At 45.3% G+C, this 14,914-nt stretch overlaps 1 protein-coding gene across 2 annotated transcripts in view; it reads left to right on the top strand.

Moving 5' to 3' along the window:
- Positions 1-9,780: 9,780 nt before the first annotated feature.
- PLA2G4A (phospholipase A2 group IVA) overlaps positions 9,781-14,914 on the top strand; it is a 71,198-nt gene continuing 66,064 nt past the window's right edge. The window contains exon 1 of one of the 2 annotated variants that reach the window (XM_015636328.2): positions 9,781-9,859. The gene's annotated coding sequence lies outside the window, so the exon portion shown is untranslated. Of the gene's footprint in view, positions 9,860-9,976; positions 10,084-14,914 lie in introns of those variants that run through there. The other variant, XM_015636329.3, reaches the window with a different exon arrangement.

Below are 14,914 nucleotides of genomic sequence, written 5' to 3'. Positions count from 1 at the left end.
CCAGGGGTTTGTGAAGCAAAGCCTTTGTCCCATCCCTTCCCGTCCGGGCCGAGCCGCCATTACCGCGTGCTCCCCGAGCCCGCGCCACAGCGCCCCCTGCAGCCGCGGGGGAATCATCGCCCCCGCCCCGCCCGCCGGGAGCAGCAGCGCCCCTGCCGGCCGTGCCCGGAACTGCACCCAGGGGAAAGTGCCTGCGGCCGAGAAGGGTCACTGGGTTCCTGCTCTGTTTGGTGGTAATGACGGAGTTGTTTGCTTTATTGTACATACCTGTAAAGAACTGCTATTCCTAGCCTCATATCTTTGCCTGGAAACCTTTTAATTTCAAAATTATAGTAACTGGGAGGGAAGGTGGTTATATTTTTCATTCCAAGGGAGGCTCCTGCCTTCCTTAGTAGACACCTGTCTTTCGAACCAAGACAGTGGGTGATATTCCTAAAGGGAAAACAGAAATCAGAGGCCTTGAGAACCACACTGGAGAGGTGGAGTATGGGTGAAAAAGGCAGAAGAACTTGTTTGGTGACCTTTACCCCTCAGTAGTGTTATAATAAATTCTAAGGAAACACATAGGAAATTGGATGTTTGTAGCAAGTAATGGCCTGGAAGAACAGCCTGCAGCCTTAGGCAAAGCTGAAAACCAAAGACGTAGCAAATTAATCATTAAGCATGGTAATGGTTTGTTTTCAACAGTTTATTATAAGAAATGTAGTTTTTTATTGTCAGATACTCATGCTTTAGGATTTTCTGCTGCTTAGGCTTAGGATGGTTTACACACAGAAAATGCAGAAACAATTTGGTCTTGGAAAAATGAGTGTGCTAATGAGAATCAATTCCCCGATGGAAATGATCCCGCAGGATTCAGAACAAATAGAGAAGGTGGCCATTTGTGACCCATTTCAGACCAGCCTTTAAGCGTACAATTAAAATTAAGTGTATGTTTATATTTCTTTGACGTCAGTCGGACTTCAACAGGGCTTTAGTGATGTCCTAACTAGAGAAGCTTCCATCACCTCATAGTTCTGCTGATTTAAACCTGGACTGAAACAGATGTCCTTAAAGCCGCCATGCATTTTTATGTGATGTTCAATCCCACTGGTAAATGTGTACACAATAGAATAAAAACGCAGTGCCAAGTCGTATTCAGAACCAGAGCTGGCTGCAGGATTGATGGCAAGATTTTATACAGCTTTGTAACAATTTGTCTCTACAGGAAGCATTGTTTGGGAGTGTAAAGGGAGAGGTCTCATTAGGGAAAAGGCAGCAGGGAATCTTTTTATATTCCTTGAATGAGGTGCCATCCCTCAAGTGGAAAGGGAAGAGGTGGCCAGCAAGGAAAAAAGGGTTTGTTCTGATAAGCAAAGTACTGTAATAAGCTCTGTGTGCTTGGCATAAGATGAGAGGGGATCCTGATGTAAACTGTGCTGAACCTGCTCTCAGGGCTGGTTTGCTGTGCCTGCTTGCTGAGGTCTGGGTATTGACAAGGATTGGTGAATGCTAGTAATGGTTTATGCTGCTTCAGTGTTTAAAAAAAAAGGCAAGCAGAGCAAAAGGAGAAAGATTGGGGTCTGCAGGCCCAGGAGTGGAGGGTGCAGCTGCAGGAGAGGGCCCTACTCTGCAGTCGGCATTGTTTCACCAGGATAGCTGGGTGGAATTCCTCCAAACAAAAAGCGTAACAAAGAAAAGAGAAATTCTACAAATGTTTCAAGCACAAGAACTGTTCTCCTAATGTTCTGCATCCTGACTATTTCTAACAATCTGCATACCTGGGTACCTTGTTACCATGATGGTTCTTCTCCGGGATCTTTATGAAATTACCAATACTATCTGTGAGCTGTTTTTCTCATGTGTTTTGTTCACTTGCCTACTTCTGCAAGTGTCACAGGACTGTGTCCTTCTGCCACTAGCAGGCTGGTTTGTCATACTGAAACATTCCTTTGTCACATACTGACAAAAATACAGTTTATGTTTCAATCTGTGTGTATTTTTTCTTCAGCTGTTTCACTTGGCATCTCCACAGGAGTAAGCCCTGTTGGACTTATGGTAAATACAGTTACGCCCCTTGACAGAATGTATTTTGGGAATATCCTGAGATGTAAAGAAGCATAATCATTGAGGACTAAGCTGTTGCACCCATTTAGTCATTAATATAAAGGATTATGCTCTATCAAATAATAACATCGTCTACTAATTCCTGTTTAAGGTTTGTTTTCTCTTTGGCAAATTGCTGTGTATTCTTTTCCAGTAGATAGTGATACCTGTAAGGGGTGAGTAGATAAGGTATGAATCATTGGGTCAGACAATATCCTGAGTGGGCCCACAGATGATCATGGAGTCCAACCCCTGGCCCTGCACAGACACCCCAACAATCCCACCCTGTCCATCCCTGGGAGCATTGTCCAAATACTCCTGGAGCTCTGGCAGCCTTGGGGCCGTGTCCATTCCCTGGGGAGCCTGGGCAGTGCCCACCACCCTCTGGGGGAAGAACCTTTCTCTGATCTCCAGCCTGACCCTCCTGTTCTGGTGTTCTGCACTCTGATCTTTGGTTCTCCCCCAAGGCAATGGGTGAGACAGAGATGGAGTTTAAAGGCAGGATGGTGGAGAGAAGCCCTCTCAGAAGAGACACTGCTTGTGGGGAAGAAGCCTCCTTTTTCACAGAATCATAGGGATCTCCTCAATTTTCTTATGTAACAAAAACCCATATCCTGGCAGGGTCCAGTTAATTACTGTGAGAGTTAAGAGTAAAAATCCCAAGGCACAGCTCATGTTTAGGAATCATTCACCAGAGATTTTAATTCCTTAGGAATTTTGCTGCCTTAGACCCCCGCCACCCCCCAGACCGCTCTGTCCCAGCACAGAGCATGAGTCCCTGGAGCTACAGATCAGGGATTACAGGGCTGAAAGCCTTTCCTTGCCTCATACTGCTTTGAGCAGCAGCACCAGGGATGCCAGGCTGGGGTCAGAAGACCCCAAAAGTTTAAGAGAATGGGGGAAGATATAGGAAAATTACCCAGAATATTTCTGTAACTCAACATTGTGAAAAAAAGCCTATTTGGATAGTCAGTTCCTGAGACACAAAATGCACATTTTTTCTTGCTGTATTGGAATGCTAAGGTTTGTCTGTAGAGCTGTAAAAAAATCCTTCTCCATGCACCATATATCTATCATCTGTTCTGTGTCGATTCTCTATGTGATGGTGGCTTTGAATATTTTCAGGTATTAGTTCTGTTTCTTAGCTTCTACTTGCAAAATGATGTGTCAGATTGTTATTCTGGGGAGACTTATGGCTTGCTACTGGGCAGGGTGGTGTGGGTGTTTGCTTCATCCTAATGTTTTCCAGCTATTTCTGGGAGCAGATGTCTTTAATCACAAGGATCCTCTACTTCAGAAATAAATAACGGAAATATTCATCACTGAGTAGAATTGACTGCCAAGGATCAATCTGATAAGGAACAGCAACTTACAAATTCAGTTGTCAGTGAGAAATCTTTAGATTTGCTCTTACTCCAGCATGCCTTTGACCATTTATAAGATAGAGAAAAGATTTCATAGTTTCTCAGGGAGACATGTGCAAGTCTGTACAATACCTGAGAAATCAGCTGGCTCCTGATTTCCTTGTTTTTATTAGTATATTAAGGCAAACATGTTTAACTTCCAGCTGACTTATTCCATCAAACAAAAAACAAGTGTGAAAAAAATAAAATTTCCTCATTCTGCAGATGTAAAAAATTGTTCACTTTTCTGTGTATTCTGCAAATTTGGACTCAATTCTTCCTGAAACAGCAGGTTGGGAGATTGCTCCACAAAAAGACTTATTTTTGATTATTTGATGCTTGGTACCAGACTGAATATGTATTTTGAGGTTCTTCTGCTCTAGAAGTACTTTGAAAATTCAAATTCAGCCTCAGCACACAAAAATTCCTTTTTTTCCTCTGATGGAAAAGGACTGAGGGTCCATAACTCCTACTGGTTATTACTGGTCTTATTTGAGTTTAACTTGTTTTACAGAGTGTTTCTTTGTGGTTAGGGAATGTTTTTATGTGCTTTGCCTTTGTCATAATAATATAATAGATTTAGGGCATTAGAGAATAAGGTTTCCTGATAGTCAAAAACTTTGATGGTATCTAGGAACTTTCCTGAATAATAGGACATATTTAAAATAAACCCAACCCTCTGCCTTGTGTTGTGTCTCATATCAGCCTTTGATGTTGGGTTTTCATGTCTAACTTAGTTTATGGGTTTGAGACAGACAAATTAACAGTCAGGAGAATGAGGAAAAGATAACCTAAAGAGATGAAGAGATGTTTATCAACAGAAGATGCAAAACTCAGCAGCATTTCTCCAGAGTTTCTCATTGTTCTGTCACACCTGGAGTTTTGCACTGCTCCTGGATTTCCATTAAAATTTCTGATGTGGAACCTAGTCTCTCCTGGTCACAACAGAGCTCAGATTGATTTTAGTTAACAGAGAAGCCGAAGAGTAATGGCTGTATGGAAAGAAAAGGAAGGCATTAGAACAGAAATGGCCTCATTTGAGAGAGGAAATGTACAAGTTACCCTTTAAGTGGAGTGTTGTCTTTGAAGAGCCTGAATGAACCATAAAACCAGTGACCCATGATGTTAATAAGAGAGTGTGAGTGTGATGGTGCCATTACTCTCCAAAGGGCAAACAAGGTTGTCCAAACACCTTCAGTTATTTAATAAAAATATATCTCCTCAAAAGTATAACTTCAATATAGTCTCTGGGTTCCTCTCAGTTTTCTTGCACTTCTTAGGAGTGGGGTTGACTTATTTTCTTTTGATTTATGTATTGATCACAAGGTCTTCATTAGTTACTGATTTTGAGTTTGAATTTCAAACTGAATTCTATTTCTTGTAGCTATTGGCACATATAAAGAGAAAAGTTTGCACTGACTTTTTCTCTAATAATGGTTACAGGACAGGGCTGAGACTTCTGGACCTGTGAGTCCTCACTTCTTCCCGGGGAACATAAAATTATATCTATAAATATGTGATAACCATATGATTTTTTCAAGGGGAAATCAAAGGGAAACAGCTGGCCACAATTGTCAACAAGGTACTGGGCAAGAAGACAGGTGGGAAATGACAGTGAGGACAACAGATCTTCAGAATAATGAGATTCATGCCATTCATGTTCTTAAAATGTTTGGGGTTTTTGTCTATTGCCTCTTTTGGTGACTGATTTTTGTTTAGACTAAGGCCATTTTATTCATATCCATAATGTAAATGGTATTCCTGGGTAGAATTTAATAAAATATTTGATCCTGTACTGATCTGATTTAAAATATCCTAGTATAAATAGGATCACTCTCGGTATAAAATTATTCTAATTTGTTGAAAAGTCACAAGTCAAAGTCACATGAAAAGCCAGTTTCCTGTCAAGGAAAGCTGGGTATATCAAGCCCTGGGCAATCTGGTATGACCCAGAGCTGTCTCTCCTTTGAGTTGGATAGGAGCCACTTGAGGTCCTTTTCAGCCAGTTCTCCTGTGATCCTGTCATTTCATGAGGCCAGACACCCTAGATACAATAGCAGGCAATTATAGGCACTGACTTCTCCCTTAATATGAAGGTTACCCCCGACATGCTGCACTTCAGGCACTCCGGGGATATTTCAGGATCACAGGATTGTGACCAAAACCTTATGTTATTTTAGTCCTTTATGTTTGTTTCCATAAGTGGCATGGGTAACTTGCCACAGCCCCAGAAAGTCACCTTGTAGGTGGAAGCAGGGAGAGAAGGAAGGAGAGGGATATCAAAGAATCACACATGATTGAGAACTCCCTTCAGAAGTCCCTTGTGGTGAAAAGTTTTCTCATTCACAGTGGAAAGTCTTCCAGAATTATTACTTATTTTTTATGTCATAGGGGAAATATTTCTATGTGGGAGTGGGGAAGTAAGGGCAGAGGCAAATTGGCTTGGAGGAAAAGCCATTTTTCTGCAGCCCTCACATATCAGATAAATGGTCTTAAGGAGCAAAGTAGAAAAAAGGAATGCATTTTCTCTGCCAGATGTCAATGATAGAAGGCACCAGCTTGAAAATCCTGCTCTAGGCAGAGCCCCAGCTAAACCATATCAGGTTATGCAATGGATAAGCAAATGGCTATTTTTCGCTAGGAGAAATCTTAATAGCAAGTTCACAGTTGCCCCCCTCACCTCATGGTGCTATGGATAATGATTTTCACCAAAGGAGGAGAGATATTTTATCTTGACAAGAGCAAATGTCAGCCTTCCATGGAACACCTCATGTTTTGTAAGCCTGATCAAAGAGTGATTTTTCTCTGATACATGGTGAAATGTCTGGAAGAAAATAGTTGGTTTGTGTGAAGCATCTGACAAAATACCCTTTTTTGTTTACTTAATTGCGTGTTTGTCCTGCTATTCCCACTCTCCCTTTACATGGTTTGCCTGAAGCTATGCCCTTGAGAACACACTAAGAGTGCCCCTGTAATTTGGCACGGCTTTCCTTGAAGTTCTGCTTCAGGAGGGACCTCTGTGTGCTCGGTGCCTCTAAAGGCCCTTTTCCACACCCTGTCATTGCCTCACCGCAGGGCTCATTTCCACTGCGGAGCAGCCGCAGGAAGGGAGGGAAGCCGAGGGGGCAGCGCAAGGTCTGGGGGCTCCGGCAGCCCTCGACACACACACGGCAGGCGGACAGGTCAGGGACACTGCAGCAGGCAGCTCTTAGCGAGCTGAAATACCCTGAAATTCCAAAAACAAACTCCACATAAGAGACAAGGGGAAGAGGTTTCTTAACCCATTCCAAGGTTAGTTGATGAGGCGCCCCACAATGCAGGACCTGCATTGTGTGGGGAAGAATGAAGGCTGGAGGAAGGCAGCTACTAAACTTCATTTGTCACAGGGAAAATAAATAAATCATGAAACCCTACCCATAATTTCCTTGAAGAAACAGCATTAAGACCAAAAATAATTATACAAAATAACAAGAACAGTCACAATGTATAAAAAAAGCTTTTTATTTCTCCTTGCGTCAACAAGAAGGGAAGAGGAATTCTTGACTTTTAGTTACTCAGCTCCTTATCAGGAGTCTGAGTTGTTTCCTTGACCGGGAAGAAATCAGAGTTTTGTTAACAAAACTAACTCTGGGAGTTCTAATGGAAATACTGGAGTTCCCCTGTTTGCTGGGGGCTGTGTTTATTCCGGCATTTGCTATCTGTAAAACCACAAAAACTATAGCCCCTGGGAATTGCACTTTGGAGAGATTTAAAATGCCGAGAAAGAGAGTCAGAGATAAGCCCTGGGTTTGCAGATGCCCCCTCTTTAGCAGAGTTCAGGGGCAGATGATCAAGCCTGTCAGCAGCACGTGGCTCCACACAAGCCTGTGGCTGGAGCAGTACTGTGCCAGGGAGAAGGTGGAGCAGGAGGTCCCCCAGGAATGTGGCTCACATTTGCCCTGGACACTCACAGGCACCTCTGAGTGCTGGGAACTCTGCTTCTCTTGTGCTCAGCAGGGCAACTCTTGGGCACTTCAAATAAGTACATTTGGAAGATTTAGAGCACAGATAAGGGGGTTGGACCTTCAGCCTAGTTGGTCAATCCCTAGTCAAAGGGGAAAGGGTAACTAACTTGATGAGAACAATTTTATTCATGCTTTTGTCATCTCTACATGTCTCCAGACCAATACTTAGCTTGTCTGACACATTTCAGAGTCCTTTCCTACCAAGAGACGAGGGAGGTGGTCTTCAGACAGTGGTTGATGTGGAAGACAAAAGGACCCAAATAACAGCACCATTATTCCAAAATTCGCTGCATTTTTCTGGTTAATGTTCCCTCAAATGGCACATTGAGGATGTGGAGGAGGAGGCTGCCACATCAAACAGGCACTTTCTGAGCTGGCAGTCCTAGGCTGGTTTTCTAAACATACACTTGCCCTTCTTTGTGACAACACTTACAGGGCAGCTCTTCCCTACCCTGCTTTTTTCCCTCACAAATGAGACAGACCACTAGGTCATCAGTAGTGGCCAGAGTGGCTCAGCCCCTCAGTGCATCACAGCAGGGGACCAGTAAGATAATGGAGAAAATGAGGTTTTTGGCTTGCTTTGTGTGGAGGACTGGCTTGCTGTCCTCTAATTGTGGCTACTGCTTTGCCAGACACTTAACTTTATTAATACAATGTGAATGCCACCTACGTGCCCCTCGCTTGTAGAACAGTATCCTTTGGTTTGCTGCGCTTTGAGGAGGTCTTGGTTGAGTCATTTAAGCTTTTTCTTCCCCTCTTCATCTTTGCTTTTTTATGACCGCATTTTTCAAAGAAGTGAGTTCCAGTTTAGGCACTGAGTTTGTGCAAAGCCCCATTGTTAAAATGGGTCTTTGGAAAGAGCTTGATGTCAATGTTGAAGTGAAACTCAGTCTTGTCTTTTGGTGTGTCTGGAGAAGAACTGATATCTTTGAGAGGTCATGTTAAGAGTGCAGGTTGTGGGTGAGCAGCAGCTGAGGTTTGAGCCTGTCAGACTCTCCCACTGACTCACTGTGAACTCCAAAAGCACAGATGGGAAATACTTTTTTGGGTGTTAATCAAAGGATCATAACTTATGGAATAGTTTGGGTTAGAAGGGACCCTAAAGCCCATCCAGTGCTACCCCTGCCATGGGCAAGGACACATTCTGCTATCCCAGGGTGCTCCAAGCCCCATCCAGCCTGGCCTTGGACACTTCCAGGGATCCAGGGGCAGCCACAGCTTCTCTGGGCACCCTGTGCCAGGGCCTCTCCACCCTCACAGGGAACAATTATTTTTTAATCTAAACCTGCCCTCCTTCAATTTAAAGCCCACACCCTGTTTAGCAGGAAACAATGCAGCAAGTAGTACAATACAAATTAGAAATACATTTTCCCATTTCAGTGTATTTCAAAACCCTTCAATTTTAAATCTACTATAGCAAAACAGAAAAAATGTGAATGAATGGAAGGGAAATCTAAGGTCTTCTTTAATCATCATGAAGGGCAAAAGTGATAGCATTAATAATGACTTAAAATTCCACTTTTTAGATGGAAATCTAAAGGGGAATGGGTGATCACACAACACCTTGATGGACCTGGCCGAGGCTCACGGCAGAGTCACCGCTGTTTCAACACCCACCGTTTCAAAACGAAGTCTGTAAGTGAAAGTGTTGCACGTGCAAATGTTCGCGAGTACTTGCAGGGAATGAAAGTGTTTTGTGGTCACACCTGCTGAATCAAGCACCTTGAGGAAGGCATGTTCCCACAGTAACACCCACCGAGGCCGCCACAGCAAGGGGTATATAAAGCAAGGGACATCTTAATGCAAATTCCATTTATTTGATTGCTATTTTCTGCCATATCAGTCGCTGACTCCGGCTCCGGCCAAGCGCTGCCCGCCCGCCTCTCTCCTCACGGCAGTGTCCGGGGCTCCTCCGTCCCCTCGGCCCGGTCACCGCAGCTCCCAGAGGGACAGAGCCGCCGCAGCCCTGCCGCTGTCCCCTCACACACCCGCTGTGTCCCCTCACAGCCGCTGTCCCCTCACACACCCGCTGTGTCACTCATGCCCCCTGTGCCCCCTCACGGCCCTGCCCCCTCACAGCCGCTGTCTCCTCACACAGCCGCTGTGCCCCCACATTACCGCTGTGCCCCCTCTCATAGCCGCTGTCCCTCTCATGCTCCCTGTCCCTTCTCACAGCCGCTGTCCCCCTCACACCCCTTGTCCCCCGTACGCCCCCTATCCCCCTCACAGCTACTGTCCCCTACAGCCCCGGCCGGCGCCTGGATCCTCCTTAAGAGGCGGTGGCGGCGCGGGCCCCTCCCCGCCCGGAGCGTGGAGTCGCCCGCGGCTGGAACGGGAGCGGGACGCGCCCGGCGGAGCCCGGCAGCCGTAAGCGCAGGGTGGGAACGGGGGTCACCGGGGCCGGGCGCGGCTGGAGCGGCCGTAGGGGCGGGCGAGGAGCGGCAGCGGCGCCGGGGCCGGCGCGGAGCCGCCCCCGCGGCGGGACAGGACGGTCCGGCTCGGGGGCGGCGGAGCCCCCAAGAGGAGCAGTCCCTGCGCGGACACCCCCGGCCGCGCCGGTCCCGCTCGCTCCAAGGCGAGGGCTCCGAGAGGTACGGGGGAGGCAGCGCGGGGAGAGCAGGGTGGGAGCGGGACCGCGGGGTCCCTGCACAGGTCCCGCAGCTCCATCCCCAGCCGGGGCGGGGGTGCGTGCTCGGACCCTGTCCCCGCGGCTAGCACTGGCACGGGCACCGGCGGTGAAGATGTCGGCCGTGGGAGCTGTGGGGAAGTGCGGCAAGGTGGCTGCAGAGAGAACATACCACAAAGAGTGTGCGAGAGCAGCTTTTTCTCATGGGTCTGATGTGAGAGAAATGTCGAAGAGTTCCTGGTCATGGCCTTTAGCAGGTTTCTGTTCAGTTACATTGGTGTGATCACGGACCAAAATCAAGGAATGCTTTGGGTTGGAAAAGACCCTAAAGCCCATCCTGTCACACCCACTGCCACCTTCCACTATCCCAGGTTGCTCCAAGCCCCGTTCAACCTGCCCTGGAACAGCCTGGTTTTCATGGGGCTCCCTGTGCCTCTTTGGGACCAGGCTCCCACACTTACAGGTGCAGGGTAATTTGCTCTGTCCGGCCTCTGGCCAGTCCTGCTGCACCGGCACAGAAGTTGCTGCCTCAGTGGTGGGACCAATTCCTGTGCTGGTGGTCGTGCTCCCCCCAGCAGCTCAGGGGTTTGCACTGGGGAGCTGGTGTGAGTTGGAGCTGCTGGGCCTGTGTGATCCCTGCCCAGAGCTTGTCCGCAGGCACCTTGTGCCTTCCCTTTGGGGAAAATCCCTTCCACTGCCTGAATTGCTGAGTGTGGAATTTCCCATATGGGTGCTGGGATGCAGACTCCCGGTTTAAGCTTCCAACCCCTGGGCAGGAGCAGTGGTGTGGTAGGACCTGTAACTGCAGTGGATGTTCCTGGCAGAAGATGCTATTCTGTACCTCAGTGGGGTGAAATACATGTGAAGCTATTGATACATAGGATCAGCTGCTTTGTGGTTACCAAGAGCTGTTCAGCCTGCTAAGGATTCTAAACAGGAAGCATGAATCTAAAACTGATGTGCTTATTTTATTTTCTTTTTGTTAGTGAGAGGTTTCCAATATTTAGTGTGGAGATAAATGCTCTTCTAGCACTGTTGTCTCTCCAAATCTTCATGTTGGCCCTGTCTACTTTTCTGCACTCTCTTGTTCCCCTATAGCAGGGATCCATAACAAAAGCAAAATGCAAATATTGATTTATGCTTGAATCACATAAATTAATCTCTTTCTGCATGACCAGTCAATCTTCACTGGAAAAACACCAGTTTTTTGACTCTTGGCACCAAGTGCTGTTTATGACTTGTTTTTCTTAAAAAAATTACAAAAAAAAGCCAAAAAAAAAAAAAGAAAAGGTAAAAAAGAAAAGTTATCCAATGCTGCTGTGTCACTAGGGTTGCATACTTGATTTCAGCTTAACTTGACTATGTTCCATTGAACATTGTTATCATAAGTATAATTTTTATGGCACTTTGAATAGATTACTTTTGCCACTTGGCCTGAAACAGCTAGAATGGGAAATATTTCAGGTTTTGCAATAGTTTTTCCCCCTTCAGTTCATGAATTTTCATCCTACAAAGGGGAAAATCACCAGCATGGGGTGAACACTGAGTATTTCCCTCAGAGGTATTCCTGCAAAGCCATTGAGCAAACTTCACTGACACTTTGGATAACCTCAGTTCTTCCTGACAATGCCAAGGGCTGAACCCAGTGCAATGCAGAAATTACCTCCTGGGTGCACACTGCTGCAGGAATAATGGGAATGGCTCTGCTGGAGTGTTTGAATTAATGTGCAATATTCAGGGATATGGGAACCTTGGTGACTTCTATGTGGGTTGGAGTAGGACAGTGTTGGCAGTGGAACTGGAGACTTGGGAACTTTGAATTCAAATCACATGATGTTAATTGAATGGCTTTGGATGGAGAATTCCAGGGATAGCAGCAAGTAGCATCCAGTGAAGGAAGTGTCTCCCCCTTGTACTCAGAAGTTCAAGTACATGAAAACTAACTACAAAATATGAGAAAATACTTAGTTTTCCATGGGAGATTTCTAGCTTGAGAGGTAAAAGCCCTGAGTATGGTATGGTCTGTGGTGAATTTGGAGTTGAGAGATTAAATTCCAATTTACTTTTTACCTGGCACATAATACTGCTGTGGAACAGTCTCCCTATCCTTCAGGGCATGCATCCTCTGTATCTGTGGAAGGGGAGTGTCCTTGAGGGAGCAAAACTGAATTCTTAACTAACTGTTTAGTTGACACTGATGGGCAAGTATGTGTCAAAAATATTGGTGTCTTGGAATCTGGACATCATTTAAGCAATTAAAGCAGGTCCTTCCTGGAAGGAAGCTAGGGATTCAGCTTCCAGTTAAAGCCTGGGGCCCACTCATGAGACACTTTTAAACTGTGTTTGCAACTGGTCTGGCTTTATTTCATTTGTTTCTTTCTAAACAGAAGCTCCACATAATTTGTGGAAGAATTTGTCTTTGATTTGATGGGCAAGAGCAGCAGGATCTTGCTGCAAGATGATGAACTCTTGTCTGTGTTTGCTGTGGCACTGTGATATAACTGTGTCTTTCTCAGTAATCTGAAAAACAAATCCCAGAACCTGCCTTGGTAATGGAAATTACCTCATCACTGCCCTAGGTTATAACAACGTGATGTAGTAACAGAATACTTTCAAAAGAATTCTTCCTTTTTTAAAAAGAAGAAAAAAGCAGACCCTCACTACCTTGGTATTCAGACTTTCCTGAGAGTTTTCATTTACTGTTTACCTCAGAGAGATGACCCAAATTTCCTGACTGTACCAATTTCCAGTAGCCTGTGTGTCAACGTCTGGAGCAGAGTTACTCAGCCCATGAGGCAGGGATGGGAGGTGGGCTCTAGGACAGGGGAAAGTGGTCCCCAAAACAAGACCAAACTAAGCACCAAAAGCTTTCCAATATTTTATTTTATTTTTTAAAACAGATTGGGAGGAAAGCAAAAGGAACTAGTGAACATTTAAACTTTAATTTTTTTTAAATTAAAAATATTGTGGCAATACTGCAAGTGAGAATTCATGGACATTTTTGAGAAATACCAATTAGTTCTCCAGCTTGAACACATTGTGGAGGTGTCCAAGGCCTGGTTGGATGGGGCTTGGAGCAACCTGGGCAGGTGGAAGGTGTCCCTGCCCATGGCAGGGGTGGAACTGGATGGGCTTTAAGGTCCCTTCCAACCCAGATCACTCTGGGTTTCTGTGGTATTATATAGAATGACACAGCTCCTATAAAAAAGAAGCCCACAGTGTTGGTGAGGGGAAAATATCAGCCATATATTGATAGATGTACAGATTTGATTAATTTTCTCATGGGTTTATTATGGGTTGTCAGCAGTGGTGCTTCCTCAGCCGGTGCTGGTCCTGTCTGGACAGCTGGCCAGGGGACACTGCAGCTTTTCTCTCAGAACGTTTTCTTTTCCCAGAGAGTGGGCTGTGGGGATTACACTTCCATCTCAGCTCATGCTTTTGCTGTGTGCTGGTAATTCCAAGACTCTCAGCATGTAGGGAAGGATGTTTTTGGGATCTGGCCTGAGTACAGCTAGTGTAGGAGTCAGTGTGGGAGTGTCCCAGACTCTTTAAGTGATCCCTGGAGGAAAAACAGGTGTTTCCATGATAAAGTCCATGTGATTCCAAACAGATATTCCCCCAGAGCACAGAGATGATGTGCTGGGAGTGCCCTTTGCTCTGTGCAAGGGGCACAGTATCTTGGGGTTGATGTCAGAGCTGGAGTGAGTGGTGCCTGTGGTGTCTCTGAGCACTGGGCTGCTGTCCAGGCTGCACAGCTCTGTTGGCAAGTCCTCCTTAATTGTGATGTTTAACCTCCTTCCAGATGAATGGTAGCACTGGTAACTTGGAGAGAAGGATACAGAGCTGTTTTTTCTCCTGATAATAACATTACTTCAGCTTAGAATGCTGAACGTGTATTTTTCAAAATGTAGCTAAGCCTGCAAACAAAAATCTTTGTCTTTCCATCTTTCCAGCTTCCCAAAATATGCAAGTTTAGGAAGGAGACACAAAATACAGGGTCAAAAGCTTCCATACACACAAGTTCTGAACTATTTGAGGTGTATCAGTCACATCTGGTTTTTTGCAGTTACCCGATAATAAAGCTGACTCATCTTTGATATTCATCTGGTATTTTCTTTAGAATGATTTCAGCATAAATCAGTAAGACTATAATTTGTTTTCCTACTAGTATTATCAGTGCTCATATCCTTTGCCAAGATGTGTAGGAATGTGCAATTCTACAATAAATTATCCTTTTACATAAAGGTCCTTATTTTCTGTAAGTGGCAGTTCCAGTCACCAAGGGATTGCATTTTATTAAACATGCATGAAGGACAGGACAGGACTGATAAGTGGAATATTGGGACAGATGGAGCTGATGGAGTAAGAATTGAATGTCCAGGTTGTCTCATTCCATCTGCTCCATGGCCTTTGCCAGACCAATAAGTAGAAAGATTTGGCCTTACAATTTTGGTTTGAAGTTACTTTTGATTTGATGGTGCTTTCCCCTCACCCTCAGCCCCATTACCATTTCTGTTTCTCAAGGGTGGGGATTATAAATAGGGTTTAATTACTAAAACTGTGTTTCTCATTCATTTAACTTACTGCACTGTCAAGTGGATGCTAAAAATAAATGCCCCCAAGCAGAGGTTTCATTTTGTCCCATTTCAGGGGAAACAGAACCTGTGGATGACTGCACTGAACAGAGAGCAGCTCTGGCTGTGGCATGCACCATCACTTTGCATGTTCCATCCCAAAAACTGTGCCTTCGGACCTCACATGCAAAACTGGAGCTCTATGCAAAGCCAGCAGCTGCT

This window comes from Parus major, chromosome 8 (genome assembly GCF_001522545.3).
Source record: "Parus major isolate Abel chromosome 8, Parus_major1.1, whole genome shotgun sequence".
Lineage (NCBI taxonomy): Eukaryota > Metazoa > Chordata > Aves > Passeriformes > Paridae > Parus > Parus major.
Note: the sequence above shows the minus strand (reverse complement) of the source record. Positions and strands in the feature narration are given on the sequence as shown.